Below are 23,205 nucleotides of genomic sequence, written 5' to 3'. Positions count from 1 at the left end.
ACATACCCGAGGTCCTTTTTTAAGGTTTACTTCTCTATCTTGCTGTATTTCTTTGCTTCTTTGCTTTTATGTTCATTTCTTTCAACATAGGAATAGCTCACCTCTGAACAATAGGTTTTGGTGGGAAGGCAGTATCCTTAATCTTATCTTTTGCTGCAGGACTGAATTCCTTGTCTAACTGAGAAAACTTACTGCAATTTTGTGCTTAAAGTCTTTTTTTTCTTTTTCCAGTTTATCTCTTATGTTAGGGGTTTTGAAGAAGTAGCCTTCTCCAACACTGCAAAATGCTTAATGTCTACCTTCAGACCAGACAGTTCTTTCCTGAGCTCATTTATTTCTCATGGTACTTTGACAGATACATCAAGCAGAAGTCATACAAACTAATATGCTGGCTTTTTTTTCTTACCTTTTCTCCCTGAGCTACAGGTTTGGTAGACCCTTAGTCTTTCTTCAAAATTATCACAGGCAACAGTTTTAACAAAATATTTAGCCAAAGAATAACAAGTGTTCTCCAAACTTTTAGCATACTTTATCTGTTTCTTACCTACTTGTTGCCACCATTTTTAAGTAGTGGACTTCAATAGCACAGTGCTCCTTCTATTTTATCCACCATAAGTAAAAAAAAAAAAGCACAGAGATATCCTTGAGAGATTTTTCAAACCAAGACTGGAAGGGAACAGCACATTTCACTTTGAATCGCAACCCTTTGTCTAATACTTGGGCGCATGCCCAGACCTAAGTGCTTGGAGGCTAGAAGTTGTAATCTAGATCTATGTCCAAGAAGAAGAGTAAGTGGATTTTAGTGAGCACATAGTAATCTCTATCACGGCTTCTCATGGATTTAATATGTACATCAATGTTTTTCTCTCATAGAATTACACCAAATTTTTACTGACAATTCTGTCTGAAAATAGTACCAGTAGTTGCTTATTCTGAATTGTGTAAGTAAACATTTCTCACCATTCACGAAAAAAATTTTACATGGAAAAAAATGTGTATTTCCAAAGTTCATTATGAGATTAAAAATCTGAAGAAAACATATGGGACGAGATGTATTACACTTTAGAAAAAAATTAAAATTTACTACCTTTTAACAGATCTTCAAATCAGTCTTATAATAAAAATATCATTGAATCATAGAATATTTGAATACGGACATTTACATCACTCTGTATTTTATGTTTAGAACACAATGTTCTAAGAAATACTTGATTTATATTAGTGGACCTGAAGTTTTCTGAATGAAAGAGGGAATCTGCCAAAATATTACAGTACACACAAGGTATACAGAGAAAAGAGCAAGAAGTGCAAGATTATGGTAGAGTCTAAGAGTCCAGGGACCAGGTCTGTTTTTATCTCTGAATCTCCAGCAGCAGCAGAGGGCTAGGTAAGCAGTTGGTATGCAATACATATTTGATGAACCACTGAGTAAAAGAATAGTGCATGTGTCAAACAGCTACTAATAGCTACCAAAAACAGTAACTACAAAAAAGACTGTGGGATATCAAATTTTCCCAGCAAAATTGCTAAGTTATGTGAAAATATATGGCAAATATGTAGACACTTTTTCAAATAATAAGGGTCATTGCTGCAATTATGCAGTAATAGCTTTGTGACCTGATGGACTGTGGCTCACCAGGCCCCTCTGTCTATGGAATTTTCCAGGTGAGAATACTGGAGTGAGTAGCCATTCCCTTCTCCAGGGGGTCATCCCAACCCAGGGATCAAACCCAGGTCTCAAGCATTGCAGGCAGATTCTTTACCATCTGAGCCATTAGGGAAGCCAAGTATAAATTAAAGTATCAATAAGATAACAGTCCCAGTATGATTTGATTTTTCAATTTGACTTTTGCTGATTGCTAAACCAATACTGGAAGTATTTAAAAGGTATTTGAAGACTTGGATAATGTAATTGTGGCAGTGATACTTAAAATGAAATATGAAATATGACCAAAGATGACATTATAATATTAACACAGTCTGTGTTTAAGATTATTGTAGAGGCAATGTTTATATACAGGTAAAACATTAAAATTTAAATCATAGCCATCAAATTTTATTTTCATTAAAAGAATTTATTAGGTTAAATATCTCTAAGGCAGAGTTTAATAGTTCTTATGAATAATGAGTACAAAGAGAGTAAATATAACAATATTCTCAAAAATAATTTGATAGCTGACATCATGCAGTCTCATTTTTTTCCCAAACTGCTGTGACTATGTATATTGATAGAGAAAAATCAAATAAAAACCAGGGTAATTAGATAAGCTTTATTGGGAGTGAATGAACCAAGGAAGTTCGTGTTTCACAGATGAGCTCAAGAAAAAATGCAAATATTTTTCTGAGTGTCCTCTATTATTTTAAAGGTAGTTGCTATTGAAAACATTACTAAAAAGTTGAAAAAAACAAAGGGATTACAGTAGGATTAATGTTAATATTCATGGAGTAAAATTATCAGAAATATTTCTACTACTGCTAACACTTGATGGTTTTATATTAGCAAAATATTTCTAGCAAGAAACTATTTTTAGCAAAGGATTATCAGCCACATGCCAGGCACTGTATGCTTGTTACTAGGGCTAAATCAGTGAGCCAGACAGACAGGAACGAATGCCTTGTTGCTCAAATTAAGATGGAATTTTCCTCTTGTCTGTGTAATTAAACTTCTCTCCATGTTGAAGACCAACAGTCAGAAACTGAGTCCTCCTCATTTTGACTTACTTACCTTCAGGTGTAGCTGTGCATCTGAATACATGTTTCTCATCTATTTATATACATGTTCTCTCATTTCTAAATCATATAAGGTATAATAGAACTATTTTCCTTTGATTTTATAAATTATCTTTTTCAAAGTGTGGGTCAGGAGAATAGAAGCAATTAAAACTGGAGGAAAAAAGCAAGATTGTGGAAGTGATATCTGATGAGACTACATGTGAATAACTTAGTAAGATTAAACATGTACATAATTTGTTATAAATAGCAAAATGATTTCATTGGCAAGAAAAAGGATCCCTCTATAGAACTGACTAACAAGAGTGATGGGATAACCTTCAAAGGAGGAAACAAATGCAGTGACAGCTAAATTGTATTGTACTGTGATACAGAAAAATAGAGAATTTCTGTTGGAAATCATCAGACAGACATGGGAGAAACTGAGACATCCTGTCTCATAGACAGTAACTACAGAGACAAAGTGGATGATCTAATAACCCTCTTCTTTATCCAGTTTTGTTGTTTCTGCATGATAGTGGAACAAGGATTGTAGAAATCCAAGACCACACTGTGCACTGTTTGAAGAATGAGGCATACAACTATTGATAGGTGCTTTATCTGTCAGAAAGAGTAGAAATCTTGACATCACCCCACGGGTTTAATTTTTAAATGAATGTGAATGGCTTTAAGTATTTTTTATTGTTCTGTTTGTGTCGACAATGTGAGCCGTAGGTCTTCCTATATTGCGCTGTAAATAAACAGTGTCACTAGCATTGGACTCACTGTGATGGATGGTGTACCTTTCTCAACCCTCAGTTGTCTCATTATCCAAGTTCTATTGTCATTAAACAGCCGTAAGAAATGTGGGTAGTTGCACTCCCAAAAATAAAATTACTCACTTGGGACTCAGCTCCAAAATGACTCAGTAACTATTTAATAGAACCCTTTGTAAAACTGATAGTTACAGAGATAGATAAGTAAATAATAGATTGTAGTATCTTTATATATATAGAGAGAGAGCAATTATTTCACACTAGATATATATATATATATATGTATGTATATATATATATATATATCATGAGCTATATGGCTAAGCACATAAAATATTATATCTCTTCTTCTTCTCCTAGTTCTAGAGCCTTCTGATTTTATATATACTGTTCGAATTCTGGCTAGCAGCATCATCATCAACTCAGTGGATATTAGTTTGAGTAAAATCCTCCGAGAGATAGTGAAGGATAGGGAAGCCTGCTGTGCTGTAGGCCATGGCGTTGCAAAGAGTCGGACATAACTTAGCAACTGAACAAGTGTCCATTAGTTTATTCAGAATTGGTGTTTCTATTTATAATTCTCTTCCTAATACTAATTGTTAACTTAATAAGAGGCTTCCTCTTATTGGTAGAATATTTCAGAGAAAATTGAGGAGTTTTGAATTGTGAAGAATTGTGAGAATTGAATTGTGAAGACTTGCATTTTGTACAAGGCTGCCAGTCATATCTAAAAACAAACAAAACACATAGAAAGCAAAAGAAATGCATTTGCCCCCTTTTCTTCTGTGGCTATGAGACTTGGTCTTTTGTCTTCAGTTATTCATATACCTTTATGTCCTTAGATGATGATTAATGCCTGAGAAGTGAGAATTGAACAGTTCATATTGTATATAGATAGTTTTTGATAATTTTTACATTTTGGGGGGAGAAATAAAGGATGTTTTATACGTTTTAAAACATTCTGATTCTGCTGGTGGAGTCATGAAAGAAAATGCTGTAGTGTCCATTTGGAAGCAAAGGAAATTCCACAAGCTTTATGTAAATCAAAGCACAATTTTGTGCTATTGAAACCTTTAAATAATTTAGTCACTATTGCATATCACAGGGCAGGGACTAGACTTTTAAAACCCCCAAGAACATTTCCATTTTCCAATCTGTTTGATCGCTGGCATTACCCTGAAGTTGGAGAGACTCCTTTGAGCTCTGATAATCACTGAATAAATTGATCTATTAATACATATTTACTGAGCACTCTTTGTGTATGATACTGAGCACTCTTTGTATATGATACTAAAGTGTTTTGAGAGATAGAAATATAGAAGACAATAGACACTTAAAATAAATTTAATAGCTAGTTAGAAAATGAAGCATAGTAAACAAAAATATAACATTAGTGACAACATAATAGTGATAGCATATACATGATATTTTGGTATAGCAGTATAATTTATGTGCTTTCAACATGATTCTTTGCCCATTTTTCTGCTTTCTTTACTCATTTCTGTTGAACTCCTTTGATCTAAAATATGATGGGAGGGATAGGTGTCAATATTTTCTTGAGGATAAATGGAGTCAAAGATCTACATTTTACACTTTTGTTTCCACCTATATTAGCCTGTGTGTGTATTTAAAGTTGCTCAGTTGTGTTTGACTCTTTGCAACCCCATGGACTGTAGCTCGCAAGGCTCTTCTGTCCATGGGATTTTCCAGGCAAGAATACTGGAGTGGGTAGCCATTCCCTTCTCCAGGGGATCTTCCCAACCCAGGGATTGAATCCCCGTCTCTTATGTCTCCTGTATTGGCAGGCGGATTCTTTACCACTGTGCCACCTGGGAAGCCCTGTATTAGCCTGAAGGGTACCAAAGTTATCAAATTTATAGAATTGGGTCCTTGAAACTCTAGACACTCAGAAAAATTAAGGTCTCTGTACATACAAACTGAAAGTTTAAAACATTTGAGATTATTTGACCCTAAAAAAGAAAGATGAGCTGTTATTCAGTCACCATAATATCTGTAGAAGGTATCCTCTATTCTGTAGCTACTGAGCTACATGTTTTTTAAGAGTCAGTGTTATGCAGGAACCTGTCTTTTGTGAGACTCCAGTGTGAAAGGCACAATACATCAGATTTAATTGGAGGTCCTTGTGTATTCAATGAAACCAGTGTCCCCTTTCTTTTCCTATGGATAGGAAAGAATGTCAGCAACAAGCTATACATTTTAAACCTTTTCATTTACTTAGCAGGTAGGGGCAACCCTAGTTTAAGCTCTTATTTCTGATGAACTTGTAGTAGATGTACTACATCACCAAACTGGCTAGAAAATAATTCAATAAAATAGGCCTTGCTGGATTAGAGTGCAAAGGTACTGAGGAGACTTAATGGAATAAAAGTTCTAGTTTCGTCTGAGAGATGTCTTTGTGGTGGTGGTTCTGAGGTTTTCCACTAAGTCATATGCCAGGGAAGTCATAGTTCTGTTTATAACATAAAGAAAAAAAAAAAAAAAGAAACTTGAAATGGAAATAGTCTCCGAGGGACTGAGCTAGTAGTTTTATGCTTTCAAAAGTTCTACCCTATGAGAAAAATCAATAATTTTTTAAATTAGACCAGGGAAACAGGTTACCTTTGCTTTTTTCTTTTCCTTCCTTTGAGCAACAAGTAGCTGAGGCCCCAAAATATACAATTTTAGGGGGGGTGTCACAATTACTTAACAATGAGAAAATAGTGTGACAATTGAGGTTTCCTTGTACCTCTGAGGATTCTCATTCCACTCTGACCAAGGTCAGGTTCCTTTGGATTCCTCCTGTCTGTTCCTATGAAAGTCACTGAAACCTGAATGTTTTATGTCACAAATTTCATCTCCACTTGTAAACAAATTTTTCACATTTTTTTTAATTGGAATGTAATTGCTTTACAATGTTGTGGTAGTTTCTGCTGTACAACATTGTGAACCAGCCATATATGTACATATATCCCTCTCTCTTGAGCCTTCCTCCCACTACCTACCACATCCTAACCACCTTGGTCATCACAGAGCACTGAGCTGAGCTCTGTGCTATGCAGCAGTTTCTCACTAGCTTTGTGTTTTACATGTGGTAGTGTATGTATGTGAGTGCTACTCTCTCAATCCGTCCCCCTTGTCCTTCCTCTTACCATGTGAACAAGTCCACCAGTGCTCTGTATTTGTGTCTCTGTTCATGTCTTGCAAATAGTTTCATCAGTACCGTTTTTCTAGATTCCATGTTACTGTTGTTCAGCCGCTCACATGTGGCCAACTCGTTGAAACCCCACGGACTGCAGCACACCAGGCTTCAGTGTCCTTCACTATGTCTTGAAGTTTGCTCAAACTCATGTCCATCGAGTCGGTGATGCCATCCAACCATCTCATCCTCTGTCATCCCCTTCTCCTCCCGCCTTCAGTCTTTCCCAGCATCAGGGTCTTTTCCAATGAGTCGACATTTTGCATCAGGTGGCCAAAGTATTGGAGCTTCAGCTTCAGTATCAGTTCTCCAGTGAATAGTCAGGGTTGATTTCCTTTAGGATTGACTGGTTTGATCTCCTTGCAGTCCAAGGGACTCTCAAGAGTCTTCTCCAGCACCACCATTTGAAGGCATCAATTCTTCAGCGCTGAGCCTTTTTTATTGTCCAGATCTCACATCCATACATGACTACTGGAAAAAACCATAGCTTTGGCTATACAGACCTTTGTAGGCAAAGTAATGTCTCTGCTTTTTAATACACTAAGTTTGTCACAGCTTTTCTTCCAAAGAGCAAGCGTCTTTTAATTTCATGGCTACACTCACCATCCACAGTGATTTTGGGGCCCGAGAAAATAAAGTCTGTCATTGTTTCCATTTTTCCCTCCATCTATTTGCTATGAAATGATGGGACTGGATGCCATGATATTCGCTTTTCGAATGATGAGTTTTAAGTCAGCTTTTTCACTCTCCTCTTTCACTTTCATCAAGAGGCTCTGCAGTCTCTTCACTTTCTGCTATTAGGGTGGTTTCATCTGCATATCTGAGGTTATTGATATTTCTCCTGGCAATCTTGATTCCAGCTCATGAGTCATCCAGCCTTGCATTTTGCATGATGTACTCTGCATATGAGTTAAATAAGCAGGGTGATAATATACAACCTTGACGTACTGCTTTCCCAATTTCGAACCAGTCTGTTATTCCATGTCCCATTCTAACTGTCACTTTTTGACCTGCCTACAGGTTTGTCAGGAGGCAGGTAAGGTGGCCTGGTATTCCCATCTTTTTAAAAAGTTTCCACAATTTGTTGTGAAAGTCAAAGTGTTAGCATAGTCAATACAGCAGAAGTAGAAGTTTTTCTGGAATTCCCTTGCTTTTTCTATGATCCAGTGGATGTTGATAATTTGATGTCTGGTTCCTCTGCCTTTTCTAAATCCGGCTTGTACATCTGGAAGTTCTCGGTTCATGTACTGTTGAAGCCTTGAAGGATTTGGAGCATTACCTTGCTAGAATGTTGAATGAGTGCAATTGAACAGTAGTCTGAACATTCTTTGGCATTGCTCTTCTTTGAGATTAGAAATGAAAACAGACCTTTCTCTTCTGTGGCCACCATGAGTTTTCCAAATTTGCTGACATATTGAATGCAGCACTCTAACAGCAACACGTTTTAGGATTTGAAATAACTCAGCTGGGATTCCATCACCTCCACTAGTTTTGTTCATAGTAATGTTTCCTGAAGCCCTCTTAGCTTCACACTCCAGAATGGCTGGCCCGAGGTGAGTGACCACACCATTGTTTTTATCCTTGTGGAGCAGAAAAACGCATTTGAGGGTACCTATAGCCTAACTGTTACCCTACATATTGATGACAGAGGCCATAAGGAGCTTTAGTATTCTGGTAAATTATTTCAGTAAATATTGGTTACAATGTTTTTCTTTTTTTTAATTTAGCATTTGTGTATGAGGTTAACTGGAAAAGAAGCAAAATAACATGTTTATTGGGAGAGAACAAATGAATATTTTCTAAAACACCCTCAGGGCTTCACTGGCTTCTCTTTTGCTGCCTGGATCTACCTGTATTGTAGATACAGAGCATCTTAAGTAAATCATCTACCTCTGGAAAAGTTTTGCATCATAAACCATTTTTGAAGTACTGCTGAAAACCATAGAATCTCCCACTTTATCAAACCTGCACAACTGTGCACTTGCAGATCTGCTAAAGGAAGGGAAGTTCAATTGTCTAAAATTAAAACATGTTAACTTTGAGCAATTTATTTATTCTTCCTTTTACTTGTAATATGGGTAGAATCACAATATCTACTTGTAAATTTACTATTATGATTAAGGCAAAAATAGTGCATTTTGCTTAGATTTTGGTTCATTTTAAGAGTCATTAAAATATAAATATTCAAAGTCAAAAATAAATTTTTAAAGTTTTGTATCTCATGAATTAATTCTTATATTTAAAATAATACTGTAAACTATATAAATATCTGTTCTGTTGGTAGTGGGACTAATAGAATTGATAAGAATAAAGATATTTCTGTTTTTATGCAAAATTAATAGCACCCTACAAAATGTTGAATTAAATTCAGATTGTGAACACAAAGATAGAAATTTCAATGCTCTCTAAAGCAAATTTTTAACGAAGAGCTTGCTGTTGTTTGATTTCTATGAAAAGCTTACATTATGAGATGCTCTTTGACATGGCAATGTGCCTGTCACTATTGATATCAAGTTACTTTTTTACTTTTTCACTGAGGGACAATAAATGACTCAAAAAGGTATACTGACTGAAAATAGTTGTAATCAGAACCAAAGTTCCCCTTACCAGAGGAAATTGGGCAAGAGATACCAGAATTCTGTACACCTCCTCTAGTTCATTCCAATGTGGTTACTTTATTTCTTAGTTTGTAGTGTTGCTTTTGGTGCGCATTGGTGTCCTTGAATGATACACAATCCATCTCCAGTGGATAGCTGGAAAATGACCATGTCCCTAAGGAGTCTGTTTTAGATTTTAAAATCTACATACCCAACACCTCTGAAGGTTGGTGGGCTTTCCACATGGAACAGTGAAACAGTTACAGAATTGAGCATCTCTCTTCCCTAGGGCTGTCATGGTGACAACATAGTACCACGCCAGGCCAACTGGTAGTTAGTGTAAGGGCAAAGCCACATGAGGCATTTCACAGAAAGAGGCTTCGTTTTCAGTTTAGCTATATAAAACCTAGCTCTAAAAAAAGCTCAAAAAATGTTTTATTTCTCCCTATTCCAGAGTGCAGAAAGAAGCAACCTCTTTTTATTTTTCCAGTTCTGCTTTATGATGTGGTAGAACTACCCCTGGGCCAAGATTACACACCTAGGCATCATCCTTGGTCCTTCCTTGATCCAGCTTCTAACACATTCACTTTAAATCCCTTTAATGGCTTCTTACCTTGAACTACTTAAAATAAACTTAACTAACCAAGAACAATAACTCAATTTAACTGCTTCTCCCTTTCTTTGTACTTTCCTTTCCCTCATTCTACCGCCTTGTCAGTAAGCTTTAGGTACTCGGTCCTTTTCTGGGGTTCCAGGAACATATCAAGTGCCTTCCAACTTTAGGGCCAAGTGCTGGTACCAATTCCTTCTGCCTCAGACACTTTAAAAAGATTATACTATGGCAGACCTCTCCTGATCATTCAGATTTGAGCTTAAATATCCCTCAATGAAGATCATTCAGTTTAAAATAGGATCCAGACATTAACATATGGTTTATTTTCTATATAAAAATAGTACTTTCTATTATTCTGTTATTTCTTTATTTTATCTCCAGTCTTTCACATTAGAATGAGAAAATATAGCAGTAAATATGTTAAGTGAAAAATTAGTGAATACATTAAATTTAAAACTCTTAAGTTGCTATTGGCATGCTGTTTTAATCAAAATATTTTCAGTAGTAGGTCTTAGTTTTCTAAGATATCTTGTGTATTTTTGTGTGGTTCAGCATAGGAACTCTCTCTGTAGAGAATGAATTAGAAATGTATTGTAGTGAGACTTCCCTGGTGGTCCAGTGGCTAAGATTCCATGCTTCCAGTGCAGAGGTCCTGGGTTTAATCCCTGGTCAGGGAACTAGATCCCACATGCCACAACTAAGAGTTCTTATGCCACGATTAAAATATTCTGCTTGCCACAACTAAGATGCGGCACAGCCAAATACATATTTTTATTTCATATTATTTTTTTTAAAGAAATGTATTGTAGTTAGTGAGGATGAGAAGGGGATTTTATAAGCATGGTGTCAAACTGGATGTATTTGAAGTAATCAGTGGGCCTTAGAAAGCATCACTACGAACAAAGCTAGTGGAGGTGATGCAATTCCAGTTGAGCTATTTCAAATCCTCAAAGGTGATGCTGTGAAAGTGCTACACTCGATATGCCAGCAAATTTGGAAAACTCAGCAGTGGCTACAGGACTGGAAAAGGTCAGTTTTCATTCCAATCCCAAAGAAAGGCAGTGCCAAAGAATGCTCAAACTACCGCACAATTGCACTCATCTCACATGCTAGTAAAGTAATGCTCAAAATTCTCCAAGCCAGGCTTCAGCAATACGTGAACCGTGAACTTCCAGATGTTCAAGCTGGTTTTAGGAAAGGCAGAGGAACCAGAGATCAAATTGCCAATATCCGCTGGATCATGGAAAAAGCAAGAGAGTTCCAGAAAAACATCTATTTCTGCTTTATTGACTATGCCAAAGCCTTTGACTGTGTGGATCACAATAAAATGTGGAAAATTCTGAAAGAGATGGGAATACCAGACCATCTGACCTGTCTCTTGAGAAACCTGTATGCAGGTCAGGAAGCAACAGTTAGAACCGGACATGGAACAACAGACTGGTTCCAAATAGGAAAAGGAGTCCGTCAAGGCTGTATATTATCACCCTGCTTATTTAACTTATATGCAGAATACATCATGAGAAACGCTGGGCTGGAAGAAACACAAGCTGGAATCAAGATTTCCAGGAGAAATATCAATAACCTCAGATATGCAGATGACACCACCCTTATGGCAGAGAGTGAAGAAGAACTAAAGAGCCTCTTGATGAAGGTGAAGGAGGAGAGTGAAAAACTTGGCTTAAAGCTCAACATTCAGAAAACTAAGATCATGGCATCTGGTCCCATCACTCCATGGGAAACAGATGGGGAAACAGTGGAAACAGTGAGAGACTTTATTTTTTTGGGCTCCAAAATCACTGCTGATGGTGATTGCAGCCATGAAATTAAAAGATGCTTACTCCTTGGAAGGAAGTTTATGGCCAACCTAGATAGCATATTTAAAAGCAGAGACATTACTTTGCTAACAAAAGTCCGTATAGTCAAGGCTATGGTTTTTCCACTGGTCATGTATAGATGTGAGAGTTGGACGGTGAAGAAAGCTGAGTGCCGAAGAATTGATGCTTTTGAACTGTGGTGTTGGAGAAGACTCTTGAGGAGAGTCCAATCAATCCATCCTAAAAGAGATCAATCCTGGGTGTTCATTGGAAGGTCTGATGTTGAAGCTGAAACTCCAATACTTTGGCCACCTCATGCGAAGGGTTGACTCATTGGAAAAGACCCTAATGCTGGGTAGGATTGGGGACGGGAGGAGAAGGGGATGACAGAGGATGAGATGGTTGGATGGCATCACCGACTCAATGAACACGGGTTTGGGTAGACTCTGGGAGTTGGTGATGGACAGGGAGGCCTGGCATGCTGCAATTCATGGGGTCGCAGAGAGTCAGACACGACTGAGTGAATGAACTGAACTGAACTAGCTAGAAGATACTGGAATGTATTTGTGAATAAAACTGTTGGTATTTGCTAATGGATTAGATGTGAGAGGCAAGGAATGAGAGGAATCAGAGATGACTTCCAAGTTTTTCATGGATGATCTTAACATTTGTGAATGAGTCCTTATGGATTAGTAAAGTGATCAGGATTCCTAAGCCTGTTAACTCAAGATTATAAATAAGAATGTAATTTTGGAAATTACCAAGTTTTATCTCCTAGGCACAGAGTAGAGACAGAGAAGAGAAAGAAGCTAAAGATATCCTAGGTCACTCCAGTATTTGAAGATCAGTAACAGAAGGAGGAGACAGCAAAAGACATAACATAAAATATTTAGGTTGCATTATTTTAGGTCAGTTGCATTCCAGCCTGAACATGAAGCTCTTTTTTCTTAGCCTCTTGTGGCTATCAAAGAGAAAATTGGGAAGACATGCGAGCCCTTTGTCAACAGATAGCTGTAGTGTACCCAAGAGTGTACAGTTAGTGTAATGAAGCACCTATGGCCACTCTCACCCACTCCTTCAGATTTTTAGCTTATAACCAAGTCTGTTTGCCTGGAGGAGGGCATGGCAACCCACTCTAGCATTCTTGCCTGAAGAATCCCCATGGACAGAGGAGCCTGGCGGGCTACAGCCCATGGGATCGCAAAGAGTTGGACACAAATGAGCGACTAAGCACAGAATAGCACAAGGCTGTTTGACCCTCACTGAACCTTTAATGTGTAATATCTGATAAATTACCTGCTTAGTTTTCATATAGTGTGAAAGATATCAGACATTTTTTTTCTCTTGTCCTCAAGTGATGGCCAGTACCCAATGCTGAAGACAGATGCTCTAAATACTCACATTTATTTACATGAATGGCTTCCTAAGAGCCATCAGTACAAAACAAACTTCCATAGTCACTATAAGAAGAGGACTGAGGAAAAAAATGGGGTATCCTTAGTCTTTTGTGCGATATAGCTTTCTTGGAGAAAGCTATTGTCTCTCCTACCTGAATCCAATGGAGTGAGTTCCAAGAGAATCACTTGCAAAGACTGAGGTACCCAAAATAAGGAGACAGTTTTTCCCCAGTTGGAATTTTTCTTAGTGAACTTCTTGATATGGAACTTTACCTTGTGCCTCTGAGCAGGAGAAAATGGAAAGAAATGAGTATGTAAATGATTCTAATTTCTTCCATGGCAAGGATATATGAGTTTCCTGTGGAACAGTTGGGCACTATGACAACGCTGCTTGATAAGGGATTGGTTGGCTTTCTGTTCTGGTACAGGCTATTCAAGAAATATTTTATATTCCTTTCTTCTGCATAGGCCCTGTTCCATTGTTAAGCTTTGGTTTTCACATCTTTCAACTCCCTTTGTATACATAAAAGATAATCTGTCCCAAAGTGTTTTCTTTTTAGTGCCCATATCTTTAGGACTTCCCTTCTCCAGTTGGTTATACACATGACATCATGGGGGCTTCCCAGGTGGCACTAGTGGTAAAGAACCTGCCTTCCGATGCAGGAGATGTGAGTTTGATCCCTGGGTTGGGAAGATCCCCTGGAGGAGGGCATGGCAACCCACTCCAATATTCTTGCCTGGAGAATTTAATGGACAGAGGAGCCTGGCAGGCTACATACAGTCCATGGGGCTGCAAAAAGTCAGACACAACTGAAGTGACTTAGCACGCATACATGATATCATGAGATCAAAACTGTATAGATAAGGCAACATGTATTCTCAGTAAATGTGAAACAGATCTTTGGACCTTGAGCTCCTAGTTATCTTAGGCAAGAGAAGAAAGGGTGAGTCTGGGGGAAAGAATTGATGATGACACAATTTTCTGCTTGATTATAACTAACAACTCAAGTAGACCCAGACATCAGTGAAGTCAGCTTTTTCTGCAGCAATTTTCTCATTCACTAGGAACAATTTTATATTTATTCATAGAAAATAGCTAAAAACACATTATTAGAAAACTTTCACTGACATAGAATAAAAGACAGTTTTTTTTTTTACCGATTCTTTTTGAAGAGAGAAGTGTAAAAATAAAACTCATTTCTTTAGAGAAATGAGTCCTAAATTCTTTTATTTTGATTTGCCAGATTTTAGTTTTTAAAGGAAAAACATTCAAAAATGCCATCTTACCATTATCTAATTAAAAATAAACTGTCAAACTCTTGATGGACATACACACACATTTTCTCAACATAACCTTACCTTTTGTTTTAAATTTTTTTTTCTTTCAGTTTATTGTTATAATTGACACACAGTACTGTCTAAGTTTAAGGTGCATAGCATAATGATTTGATTTACATAAATCATGAAATGATTACCACAGTAAGTTTAAACATCTCTCATCTCATATAGATACAAAATAAAAGAAAAAGGAAAAATATTTATTCATTGTAATAAGAACTCTTAGGATGAACTAATAACTTGTATTTATAACATACAACAGTATTAATTACATTAATCGTGTTGTACTAATTTAGCTTATAAGCTGAAGTTTGTTACATTTTGACCATCTTCCTCTAATTCTCATCCCACCACTCACCATCTCTGGTAACCATAAATCTGATCTCTTTTTCTATGAATTTATTTGTTTTGAAGTATAATTGATCTACAGCATCATGTTACCTCCTGGTACACAGCATAGCGATTCAATATTTCTATATTCTATACATTGCCAAGTGATCACCACGATAAGTCTGGTTACCCTCTGTCATCATACAAAAGGTAGTATTTTGTATTATGTAAACTATTAAACATCTCTATAGTTTTACAAAATGTTCTGGCTTTCCTTATGACTAAAAAAAAAAAAAAAAGTAAATATCAATTTGAAAAGCTATAGTCAAGCTGTAGGACTTCTATGTAAAGTTTTCAAAGCATCTGGTTAAATTCTAGGTAGAGATGTGTGAGGGGGTAACCAAAGAACTTACCTGGAGTTTTTATTTGCAAAATATGCCCACTTTCTTCATTCCAGAGGGTTTGTGTGTTTGAAGGTGGAGAAAGATGGTGGTATGCTACAATCTCCTAAAGCTATGTCTTGGGGCTGCCATGATTTGAATCAAACTAATACACTCTCTACATCCTTAACTTCATGTTCCTCTGAAATCTATTTAGCTTGCATTTAGAAACACGTGAACACATCCTGTTAATGACATTTTTCAGAGTCACACTTTGGGGTGGGCCCAAACTAATGAGGAAAAGGACATTGAATACCACAGTAAGTATTTGACCACCATGAAGAAAATTTTATTTCAAAAAATGAATTATTTCTGGTTTAGAAGTTATTGCATTTTTCATTGTATGTACTTTCAGTTCTAAAAATACTGGTTTGAAGATGTCTGAGTAAAGGTTGAAACAATTTTTTATGAGCTCAAAATGAATCTCTTTTCCATGCTTCCTTAATTCAAAAGTAGCGGATAAACTTTTTTTTAAAAAAAAAACAACGCAAGAAAACTTCTTTTATGTTAAAGTGAAGAAGAAGTTTCACCTCATATAAACATTACACTGCATTTTCAAAGCATATGAAAAGAACTATTCAGGTAAAATGACTTACTGACCTTTAATTTTATTATTATCTCTATTTCTCTCTCTCTCTCTCACACACACACACACACAAACACACACACTAAAAGATCCCTCTCTGTGAAGAATAGACAATGCTTTAAGGCCATAAATTTTATTGTGTCAATTATCCATTTGTTCTCTTGACCTTAGACAAAAAGCCAGTGATTTTACCAGCAAAATGAGTTTATTCTGGAATAGCAAAAGAATTGAAATTCGGGACGTGCATTCTGTGGTGAACCAAAGACAAATCTGAGGGCTGTGGTGGTTCCTTATTCACTGCTGGTGGTGGCCAGCTTGCTGTTGAAGGGTCAGGACAAAAATCTCTCTTCCTGTTGGAGCTTGTAGGCTGTGGTGAGTGATATGGGCACGAGAGCTTCCCACTTGGGACTTCCCAACTGTGTTTTAAGTCGTTTCCCTTATCTTCACATTTCCAAATGCCATTTTCTAAAATTACAAGTCTCAATTGTGTGAAGGTAGATTGAGAAGAAAAGGTAACTCAGTATCAGTGTATAATTATAATCTTAATTGAAGCTTATGTGTATTGATTAATCATAGAAGTAGAATGGAGGGAGGTGGGAGTCATGCCAAAGTTTTCCTGATTAAACTCTTTGTCAGGGAGAATTGTTCACCACAATTATCTTTAGATAGTCAGAGGTAAGTTCTTAACCACAAGATAGATTCCCTAATCACAAGCTTAAAGAGACATTGTAGGAAAATTTTGCCGATCAGTCAATTTTGAAATTTCTTTTTGAATCAGTTTAAGATTTCTCTATCATCTTGACTATATTTTTCATTGCTTAACTAGCTCCCTTCCTACTGAACTTTAAATGATTCTCTGTACTCTCGCTTCTCTGAATGGTTCTTGGTTCTTTCTACATGGGTTTTCCTTCAACTTGTACTTTTCCCAAAATTGTGTGAAATAGTTTAAAAATGATCTCATTATATTTGAGATCACATTGTATTTGGCTATCCATTTTTATCATGCAAATACTGAAGCATTTATTTCCAGGAATTTTTTTTAGCTAATTAGTTGAAGCTTGACTCTGTCTCTCCCTGACCCCATTTCACTGTGTGTTTTCATTTTCTTTAAACAGATTGATGATTCCATCTCTGAGACTTGAGAGAGAGCTCATTCTGAGAGGATAGGTCCTGTATTTTCCAATACCCTTCCTCACAGTCTAGGAAGACATTTATTTACCATCTGATGAAACAGTATACTTTTATTCTTTTATGTATTTATTTTGCAATTATTATTAATGCCAATGTTTTCACATTGGAACATTTAAAATTATAAGACTAAATTTTTTCATAAATATAGTACATATGTTAAGGATATTTTGAAATTTTAGTAACTCATGATATTTACTGAGAGTCAAAAGATATATAGGCTTCTGATGGTGACTAATTGTAGACTTCTATTTCTTCCTTTGGAATTAGGGACCACCCTTAGCCTTACTTATATTTTTAAACAATTGAATACTTGAGAAACTGGTTCTGCAGGGTACACAAAAGGCCTTGAGTAATTTTTCTTTGCTTTCAATGAGCTTATGTTGCAACGATATAACAGTTAGGAAACAGCATGTCATAGAGCTAAGACTGCAAGATTCAAATTTGTGATATGCTGTTAAATGTTTAACAACTGGCTCCTGATGGTAATGTTTGCTGAAGACTACTGGTACTCCCTACCCCAGTCTTTTCAGTTCATTCTTAGTTTTTCATTCTATCTTTCCCCCCAAAACATTACAGAATTACTGCAATGATTAGTTGTGTGAATAGATAATTTTTTTATTCATGCAGACTACTGCCCCTTTAGACCTGCCGAGCTACACATGTTCATACTACACATAAAACGTGTATTTCTTTCTGTTTTTTTTTTTTGTCTTTTTTCCCCAAAGCTCTCCTTGTTGCCTAATCTTCTAAAATGAATTAGTGACTTTTTTTTGTTGGTTTATTGTTTCCAGTATCTATGAATAGTTTGAGTTGTGAGTTTAGAATTAATTAGTCTCTTTCCCTCACTGATCATTGATCAGCTGGATTAAGAAAATAGATGAACCAACAGCTTCTTGGGAAGCCAAAAGAAAGAGGAGGAGGTGTCAATTTACAAGAATAGCAAATGGTTTAATGGATGGAAGCACAAGCTCTGGAGCCAAACTGCCTAGGTTCAAATCCTAGCCCTGGCACCTGCAAGCTTTGTGAACTTGGAGAAATGCCTTAACCTCTCTGTCCTTCATTTTCCTCTTATGATAAAGATGATAGTAGTGATCACTCAGAGGTTTGGTGGGTGGAACAGTTAGAAGTACTCAATAAATGTTAATAATCATTTCTGTTCTTATTCTTCTGTTTGTATGCTGCCTGTGTAAGCATCTTGATCACATCCTCAGGCTCTGGGAGAGTGTGGTCTTTGTCTTTTGATGGCTGTCTTCTTACTTGCCTATTCCTACCTGAATTCTGCCTTCCTATCTATTTATCTGCTTACACACTTTTCTCTCAGTTTCCTTGACTCTAACTTTTTCTCTCCATGCTTTCTTTTTAATCTCCCTCCTTGGCTTCAAACTGAAGCAGCAGTGTGTTTCCAAATTGTGCTACGCCTCATCCCTGGACCACTCCTTCAATCTAGACATTGATTAGTCTGTAAGAAGAAGATTGGAAAATTTTCTCTTGCATCTCTTTCTTTGGACAGATTTAGACTGTCTTTATATCATTAGTTAATGTGATCCTGGGCTAAGTACATCAACATACGTCCACGCTGGTAATTACTGTTTCTTTTAGGTTTGCCTTGGGTATTTGATTCATCTTGCTTCTGTGATTTGTGCCATCTTTCCTTACATCTTCTCTCTGTTCTGTTCTGGCTCTCAAAGAGAAACCTAAATTAACCACATATAATCTAAATGTATGTAAAACAATAACTATAGAAATTTGTGTTTAAATTCTAGACTTCTAACCAAACGACTCTTGTAATTTTAGATCATTCCACCAAATCCTCACAGCCTACAGTTTACCCTGTGACTGTTAATTTTATCTGCCAGCTTGGCTAGACTATAGTGCCTAAAAATCAGCTGACTTTAAGTAAAAGAGATTACTTTAGAGAACGTGAATGGGCCTCATCCAGTGATGTTGTTGACGACCTTAAGAGCAAACACTGAAGTTTTCCAGAGAAAATGGAATTCTCCCTCAAGATTGTTAACATAGAAAACCTGCATAAATTGCCAGCTTTCCAAACTACTGTACAGGCTGGGGACTCCAGACTGCAGTTTTCATTCTTGCCTGAATCTCCAGCCCATTGGCCTATCTTACAGATTTGGATTTTGTCAGTCCCCACAATTGCTTGAGCCAATTCCTGAAAATAAATTCATATTTCTCTCTCTTTCCCCGTCTCTTCCTCCCGCCCTTCTCCCTCTTTCTTTCTTAATATATCATACTAGTTCTATTTCTGTGGAAAACCCCAATATAGATTCTGGTACCAAGAGGTAGAATGCTGCAGTTACAAATACTTAAAAATTTCAAGTGGTTTTGGAATTGGGTAATAGGTAGAAGCTAGAAGAATTCTGAGGCACGTGATAGGAAAAGACTAAAAACTCCTGTGTGTTGTAAGTTGGGGAGAGGAAGCCATCCTTGTGGGGTCTTTAAGGATCATTCCAACATGGTCCCAGGAATTATACTTGGAAAGGCATATATAAAATAAAACCATTTATTATGTTTGTAGGTCCTGGATATGGGGCCATGACATCCCGTGCAGGGGTCCACTTAGAAGAAGTTCCAAGGGAGTGAATCCAGCTAAGCATGTGCGTAGCCACGAGAGAGGGTGAGGACCCATGGGATAAAGCCTTTACTGGAGATCAGGATGGAGTACACAAGCAAAAGACTTGTGTTTAAACACACATTGGTGTGTTTAAATGTTACTCGGTTATAGTCAGGAAAGGGCAAGAAGAGGAACTTGTGTCAAGGACCAATCTGATCACACTGGTGCACCTGGTCACTTGGGCACGTTGCTCCTAGCCCATTTCTGGGAATATTGAGGGATCAGGAAAATATAAAGTTTTGAAAATTTACAGTACACCCTATCAAAGTCTTAAAGAGACAGTTGGTAGAAATATAGATGTTACAGGAAATTTTGGTGAGAGCTCAGAAAAAAAACAAAAAAAGAGATTTTGAGAATGCCATGTGATAATGGAGACAGAGTTTGTACTGATGAATCTACAAGCCAAGAAACATAAAGGATTGCCAGATGTCACCAGAAGCTAGGAGAGAGGCAAGGGACAGATTCTCCCTCAGAGCCCTTGAAAAGAATTAACTCTGCTGACACCTTGATTTTGTACTTTTAGCCTCCAGAACTATGAGAGAATAAATTTCTCTTGTTTTAAGTCACCTAGTTTGTGATACTTTGTTATAGCAGCTCTAGGACGCTAATACATACTTCTTCCCACTTCCAGAGGATAAAAGCTCTACAATAACACAGAATTCTTAAAACTATACTATGATATTTCAGCAAACATTTTGCTGTCATACAATATGAATCTCCTATTATTTACTTTATAAAGAATAATATAATCTTCTACTCATAATTTTATATTCTAAAACCTAAAAATATTAATCTTTATACTTGATTTGAAAGTAAATATAATTCATTTAAATAGCCCAAATTCCCAGACAGAACATCCAAAATGAAATATGATCATATAATAAAATTAAGAGGGCTAGGAGGATTGTGATGTCTTTGTCTCAATGACAGGGCTAAGAATAACTTCTGGAACCTAATTGCATAAGTGTCTTAAAGCATAGTGGTTAGAAAATTTTGGAAAAATATTCTTGATACCAATTTACATCTATAGGAGATCTATAGACACACAAGCTTTTATATCAATGAGGCTACTGTAACATAAATTCATAAATTTGAAAAGTTAAATGATATAAACGGTAAGACACAATTCACTCAAGATAACACTGGTGATTGACTGGAAAGAAAGTAATCTTCCCCCAAATTTTAGAAATTCTAACTAACTATTTAAGTATACCAAGTAAATTTCTGTATTTTCTCTAACTGATAAAAAGACGTAGATCCACTTAGAATATTGAACTGGGAATATCAATAAAATCTATTAATATATTTATACAAGTTTATAAAGGGTGATAGTTCTTAAATTTTAATAATTTACTTTCTGATAGCAGCCTGTAATCAGATATAAAAATCAAAGTCATTAAATTGAATATTATTTCCAGTAGTCGTGTATGAATGTGAGAGTTGGACTATAAAGAAAGCTGAGCGCTGAAGAATTCATGCTTTTGAACTGTGGTGTTGGAGAAGACTCTTGAGAGTCCCTTGGACTGCAGGGAGATCCAACAAGTCCATCCTAAAGGAGATCAGTCCTGGGTGTTCATTGGAAGGACTGATGTTGAAGCTCAAACTCCAATACTTTGGCCACCTGATGTGAAGAACTGACTAATTTGAAAAGATCCTGATGATGGGAAAGATTGAAGGCAGGAGAAAGGGATGACAGAGGATGAGATGGTTGGATGGCATCACTGACTCAATGGACATGAATTTGGGTAAACTCCGGGAGTTAGTGATGGACAGGGAGGCCTGGTGTGCTGCAGTCCATGGGGTCGCAAAGAGTTGGACATGACCGAGCGACTGAACTGAACTGAACTGAACTGGTTGAAGTATTTGCCAGCTTCAGGCTTATAAAACAATCCATTGTAGCTTAATGCCTACTACTGGAAACCTTCTAAAGTGAAAAGTCCAGTTTTCACATTTTGCTTCAAAGATCATGCCTGAAGATAATGGTACCTGGTCTTCCTGTGTCTCATCCAGTACTCCTGTAAGGAGAGGGTCCCACAGTGTTCAGGAGCACTTAGAAAATTACTCGTGGAGATTGTGGACACTCTTTTCTGGAATGTTTTTAGGTGTTATTGGTATTTCCAGTTACTTTGGTTTTATTGGCAGTGTAGGGATTCATCAGTGTCATTTTTTCAGGAACTTGAGAATATGAATCCTGTCTGTGCTACTTAATGGCTCTATGACTTTAGGCAAATGACACAGTAAAAGTGGTAAAATTTACACTTTCTTGAGAACTTACTGTGTAGCAGATTAGGCTCTTTGTGCTATTTTCATAGCTCTACTCTTCACAATAATCTTCTAAGGAAGTCATCCTTACTCTATGTGTGGGGAAGTTCAGGCCCAGGAAGTTTTAGTGAGTACTAACTGATAGCCAAGGCAAGCAAATAGGGATGTTGCTCACTCCCCACACTAGGTGGAGGAATTGCCCGGGACTCTACTAAGTCTCCTGTGATTGTTCTAGCTTGTGCCCCACCTGAGCTGAGGATTCAGTCAGCCATCTATTACTTCACTGTGTCTATTACTTCACTGTGGGTGGAGGCTGTCATGGCCAAGGAGAGTGCACAGTTGTTAGGGATTAAGTCCAGGTTGGACCTGACATGGCATCTGAAAAGAACAGAGGAGTTAGTATTAGTGTTCATTGGGGTGACATATATGGAGTGATATTGGAGCTCTGACTGTTTCTAGGACAACCCAACATGTGACCCAGACCATGCAGAGCACCCTCTCTGGCCCCTCTTGCTCCATGGCACAGCCTACCACTAGGGTAAGAGCTGCTGCCACCAGAAGAATACACAGTTGTAGGGATGCAAATTGCCTTGACCTGGCATAATCAATGAACAGGGTGAGGGAAGCCAGTATTGGCACTTACAGATGTGGCAGAATAGAAGCTGTTCAGAACTCTGGTTCCAGGATCATGGCAGCCCATGGCCTAAGCCACACCAAGCTTCTGATCTTGTTCCTCTTCCTCCAGCCCTGTTCCCTTCTGGCATAAATATGCCAATGCTGGGAGAAGGTAGAGCACACATCTAGAACAGAACCACCTCAAACCCAACTCTCAGGGATTCTACTCTCACAGTTTGCGACCCACCCTCACCCCCATGTCCAGTAGGGTGATGTTGGCTACTAGGCAGAGAAGAAACCCCAGCTCACACCTGGCTCTGGCTCTAGCCCCTCTTCTACCTCATCTTCTACCCAGGGGATAGCTGCCAGCACACCCTGGGGGAAGATGTCACTTGTGCTTATTTCAAATGCAGTTCTGGACATACACAGACTATAGGGGAAGACCTGCAGTCTAGGATACCCTAGGTTATCACTTAGGAGACATAAAAAATTTCTCAAGAAGAGGATATTATACTTATTAACATGCATGCACCCAATATAGGAGCATATGTAAAACAAATACTAACAGATAGAAGGGGAGAAATTGACAGGAATACAATAATAGTAGGGGACTTTAACACCCCATTGACATCAATGGACAGAACATCTAGAGAGAAAATCAGTAAGGCAACAGAGGCCCTAAATGACACAAAAGACCGTTTGGACTTAATTG

General features: G+C 37.3%; 1 protein-coding gene and 1 long non-coding RNA gene across 3 annotated transcripts in view; one reads left to right on the top strand and one right to left on the bottom strand.

Moving 5' to 3' along the window:
• Positions 1-23,205, top strand: part of PRR16 (proline rich 16) — a 936,482-nt gene that overhangs the window by 471,246 nt on the left and 442,031 nt on the right. The gene's annotated exons all lie outside the window — the stretch shown is intronic.
• On the bottom strand, positions 17,915-22,102 carry LOC145509783 (uncharacterized). Of its 2 annotated transcripts, none has more exons than XR_014056409.1 (2): positions 21,892-22,102; positions 17,915-18,681 (listed from the first exon to the last, which is right to left on the bottom strand). It is a non-coding gene; the product is annotated as an uncharacterized LOC145509783 (long non-coding RNA). The 2 variants fall into 2 exon arrangements; XR_014056410.1 differs by having other exon boundaries at positions 17,915-18,668.

This window comes from Giraffa tippelskirchi, chromosome 6, assembly GCF_054371585.1.
Source record: "Giraffa tippelskirchi isolate mGirTip1 chromosome 6, T2T-mGirTip1v1.2.pri, whole genome shotgun sequence".
Classification (NCBI taxonomy): Eukaryota; Metazoa; Chordata; class Mammalia; order Artiodactyla; family Giraffidae; genus Giraffa; species Giraffa tippelskirchi.
Note: the sequence above shows the minus strand (reverse complement) of the source record. Positions and strands in the feature narration are given on the sequence as shown.